We start from the raw sequence: 5,000 nt of genomic DNA, 5'->3' as shown, positions 1-5,000 counted from the left end.
ATTCGTTACTCGTATTCTCCCCGTCTGTCCTGTTTCTCTCCCCCCCCCACCCCCCAACCCCTTCTTCTGTCCTCACACCTTATTAGTACCCTACCTCCGAAAGCGGAGTATGGCTGCCTAAAAGGATGGCATAACATACATGTGCAAGACCACTCGTGCATACGAGTTAACGTGAAAACTGCAGACCATGAAGACGATGACCGACCTCAATTACACACATGCAACATCACACGTTCTGCAAGAATTTTTTTTTTTAATTTAAAAACGAAAGGAAGGAAGGAAGGGGGGAGGAGACAGAACGTAAATACGCTGGAAAGAAAGGACAAAACAAAAAAAGAAAGAAAAAAAATTTAAGGTTTACAGACCCAAACTGCTGGAATGACGGCAAAGGTAACTGAAAGTGTTTTAAAAATGTATATGGTTTGACCATTTCCTTCCCTCGCCTTTTCTTCTTTTTTTTTCATATTTTCTCTCTATATATTTTACAGCATGTTTATGTGTTCTTGCTTCTCTTCTCTCCGAAATAAAGTTAGACCGTTAAAAAGTATTCACACACACACACACACACACACACACACACACACACACACAGAGGAATAAAACGCTCACAATATTAACGACCATCTAGTGCACAGTGCGAAAGTCAAACAAAGTACTAGGACCAATCGCTCTATGCCGCATGTAAAAACACCAACAGCATATTCAATGTCAGCGACTACCATTTCTTAAGAGTTTATATTTGATACTGTGATTTTTTTTTTTTTTTTTTTTCTCGTTCCACGTCATGAGTTGCCATACATAAACCTCAATGCCTAGTACTGCAGCTAATATCAGTACTGTTTCTGTTTCAGCAGCTGCTGTTGTTAACTTGGTTTCTTCTTCTTCTTCTTCTGCGTTCGTGCGCTGCATCTCCCACGTTCACTCGTATATACGCGAGTGGGCGTTTACGTGTATGACCGTTTTTACCCCGCCATGTAGGCAGCCATACTCCGTTTTCGGGGGCGTGCATGCTGGGGTATGTTCTTGTTTCCATAACCCACCGAACGCTGACATGGATTACAGGATCTTTAACGTTCTTATTTGATCTGCATGTGTATACACACGAAAGGGGTTCAGGCACTGGCAGGTCTGCACTTATGTTGACCTGGGAGATCGTAAAAATCTCCACCCTTTACCCACCAGGCGCTGTCACCGTGATTCGAACCCGGGACCCTCAGATTGAAAGTCCAACGCTTTAACCATTCGGCTATTGCGCCCGTCGTTAACTTGTTTGAATTTCAAGTGGATTAAGCGAGGGACGAGGGTGAACTGGTCTTTCTGATGATGTTCACATCGACCATTTAACATTATTTAGTATTCTCTTTGGCTGGTTTTAAAAACCTGACGGGATTCAGCCCTGAAATGACATCTGTACTGTCAGTAGGGCAACAAACAACATGATTATGATCTTACTGCTGCTGCTACCACTACAACGTTGCATCATGATCGTCACCATAATCATCTGCATTATCATTAGAGTTATCGCCATCGTTGTCGTCATCCTTAGGCTATTATCACATATGTCTCTCCTTTTTTTTTTCCTTTCGTTTTAAGTCATCACATATATTGATATATTTTTGTTACCTCACAGCACACCAACAAATAACAAGCGAGGCAAGGCCTTCAAGACTCACTTGTGATACGCTTTTTAAAAAAATCCAAGCTTTTTATGTATTGAGTATAATTTCAAACTGTAATGTTTAAGATGAGAAAGATCAGTTTAAAGCAAATTAACTCCCCTAGCATTAATTACGGAGTAAATTCCCTTTTTTACTACCTGCACCAAAACGTTTGCAAAATCAATAAAACTTCCATGCTTAGCAAAAGAAGTTCCTGTTTGAACAGAAAATGACAATAATGACTGCTCTTGTTGTTGGGTCAGAATATCAGATCAAAGTGCCAAGTTTAGAGAATACAAAAAATATAAATATAACAGTAAATGCAGTTTGCATATAATTAGGCTTCATTTTTTTTTTTTTTTTTTTTTTGTGCCCATCCCAGAGGTGCAATATTGTTTTAAACAAGATGAGTGGAAAGAACTGAATTTGTCCTATTTTTATGCCTAATTTGGTGTCAACTGACAAAGTATTTGCAGAGAAAATGTCAATGTTAAAGTTTACCACGGACACACACACACACACACACACACACACACACACACACACACACAACCGAACACCGGGTTACAACATAGACTCACTTTGTTTACACAAGTGAGTCAAAAACAACAGAAGTTGTACTCACAGACGTCAGGGAGGGAAGACAGTTCCACTTCCGGTTCCACCGCTGCTGCGTGTGATCATAAACTGTTGTCTTCGTCGCTGATGCTGGCTCAGTAATAAAGCGATGGACGGCTCAGGAGAACGAGACAACGTCGACGACTGTATCCCACGCATTCACATCCACTTACTGCCGACGATCCGCCACCGCCACCACCACCACCACCATCACCCCCATGAGATGACGCCAATCCAGCATCGAACAGCTGACAACGACTGTAACTTCTGCTCTGTGCTGAAAGACACGGACACACAGCGTTTCAAATCACAGCTGCTCAGAGCTTCCGTGCAGTATCAAGTGCGTCAAAAGACGTTACATGGAAAAAAAAAAAAAAAAAAAACCTCTACGACTCAACCACATAAGAGAAAAAGACAATATCATCGCTTTTTCAGCGTTTCTGTCCAGTGTCACGCATATGGAAAGACATCACATGAAAAAAAATAATACTACAGTTACTCAACGCTTCCATCTAAAATCATATATGAGAAATAGAAAATATCACCATTCAGCGCATCCGTCTAATATCACACATGAGAAAAATAATGCTATCTCTTTTCACCGCTTCCGTCCAATCAATATCACCTATTATGGGAAAAAGGCCGTTTACAAGAAAACACCACTTCTGCTCAGCTACAATAACTGCAGTCACGTGTCTCAACTCCGCCGAGGATGATAAAGAAAAATAGATAAGATTCACAATAACCAGAAATCACTAAGAAGTTGTCCACTTTCTTCCGTGGTTAAAAAAAAAAAATCGAAAACAAGCTTAAACATTTAAGAAAGCACCAGACACATTCTTTCTGACACAAGACACACACGCCGACTGCTCTCGTAAGGCCAGATCCAGCGGTAGACAGACGGACAGACAGACAGACAGACCGACAGACAGACGGCCAAGCAAGACGCACCCGGCCAGCCAACGCAGCCAACACTCAATCGATGACAGCGGGGGTCCGATCAGGTAGCGTTACTTGATACTGGCCTGTATATATCGTTAGTTCCTTACAGGCCTGTATATACCGTTAGTTCCTTACAGGTCTGTATATACTGTTAGTTCCTTACTGGTCTGTATATACCGTTAGTTCATTGCAAGTCTGTATACACCGTTAGTCCCTTAGCTTACGATTACTGCATGGTCTGTATATACCGTTAGTCCCTTAGCTTATGATACTGCATATGGTCTGTATATACCGTTAGTTCCTTAGCTCATGATTCTAATATGTCTATACCGTTTGTCTCAGCTCATGATACTGGTCTGTATATACTATTAGTTCTTTTAGCTCATGACACTGGTCTGTATATACCGTTAGTTCTTAGCTCGTGATACTGGTCTATATATACCGTTGGTGTCTCAGCTCATGATTCTAACATGTCTATACCGTTTGTCTCAGCTCATGATTCTAACATGTCTGTACCGTTTGTCTCAGCTCATGATACTGGTCTGTATATACTATTAGTTCTTTTAGCTCATGACACTGGTCTGTATATACCGTTAGTTCTTAGCTCGTGATACTGGTCTATATATACGGTTGGTGTCTCAGCTCATGATACTAACATGTATATACCGTTTGTCTCTTTGCTCATGATACTGGTCTGTACATAGCGTTAGTTCCTTTAGCTCATGATACTGGCCGGTATATACCGTTAGTTTCTTAGCTCTTTCAAGTCTGGCCTTAAAACCCACCTCTTCCCAAAATAGCCTCCCTTGCCTGCCCTTCCTTGTCTTTAGTTTCTACAGTTTTAGAGTTATGCATGTGTGTGAATGACTGGTGCGAAAGCGCTTTGATTTGTCTGCACAAGATTCAGCGCTATATAAATACCATTATTATTATTATTATTGTTGTTATCAGCTCAGGATACTGGCCTGTTTATATTGGTAGTTCCTTTTGCTCATAATACTGGTCTGTATATACCGTTTGTTCCTTTAGCTCATAACACTAACTTGTATATATCGTTTGTCCCTTAGCTCGTGATACTGGCTTGAATATACTGTTAGTCCCTCAGCTGACCGTTTTTTTTTTTTTTTTTTTTTGTTTTTTTTTGTTTGTTTTTTTGTCTAACTCGTAATTGTTCAGACATAGTTTCCTTCTTCTTCTTCTTTCTCCTCCGTCTTCTCCTTCTACGTTTGTTGGCTGCAACTCCCACACATTAACCCCTGAGTAGTTGTGTGTTTTTTCGTGCATGAGCGTTTGTTGTTTTTCGGTGTTGTTTCTTTGTTTGTTGTTGAGGCTTTTTTTTTAACTCGCCATGTTCAGAATCAAGCTACCCGTATCATCACAGGGGCCATGAGGTCTACGCCAATTCAGGAGCTTGAAACCATCACAGAGCTCCAGCCCCTTGAGGACCGCAGAGACGCCAAACTCCTGACCCAGGCTGTCAAGTTCAAGAGGTTGCAATGCCACGCCATGAAGGACAGACTGTCCCACCCAACAAAAGGACGGCTGAAGAGAAGGAGCTTCGAACACCAGAGCAGGATCCTATAACGGCAACATCAAGATATCCTTGACCTTGCCCCCAAAGTGATACCCCGGTGTCTTGCCGTCCCTGCCTGGAGCGAAGGAACCCCTCCCCTCATCCAGTGAAGCATCCGTGGTGTTGGCCCCAAAGATTCCCAAAGCGGCCCTGAAAGAAAGTCCCTCACCCTTGAACACCTCCACACCCAGTTCCCTAAAGAGTTCTGG

At 41.9% G+C, this 5,000-nt stretch overlaps 1 protein-coding gene across 7 annotated transcripts in view; it reads right to left on the bottom strand.

The window, feature by feature from the left end:
- The window catches only part of LOC143283723 (uncharacterized), a 137,908-nt gene that overhangs the window by 122,811 nt on the left and 10,097 nt on the right, over positions 1–5,000 (bottom strand). For 6 of the 7 annotated variants that reach the window (XM_076589997.1, XM_076589994.1, XM_076589998.1 and 3 more), the window contains exon 2: positions 2,284–2,553. The exons of the other annotated variant lie outside the window; for it this stretch is intronic. The gene's annotated coding sequence lies outside the window, so the exon portion shown is untranslated. The remainder of the gene's footprint in view (positions 1–2,283; positions 2,554–5,000) is intronic. 7 annotated transcript variants of the gene reach the window in all.

Source organism: Babylonia areolata, chromosome 7 (genome assembly GCF_041734735.1).
Source record: "Babylonia areolata isolate BAREFJ2019XMU chromosome 7, ASM4173473v1, whole genome shotgun sequence".
Taxonomy (NCBI): Eukaryota; Metazoa; Mollusca; class Gastropoda; order Neogastropoda; family Buccinidae; genus Babylonia; species Babylonia areolata.
This window is presented reverse-complemented; position numbering and strand designations above follow the sequence as displayed.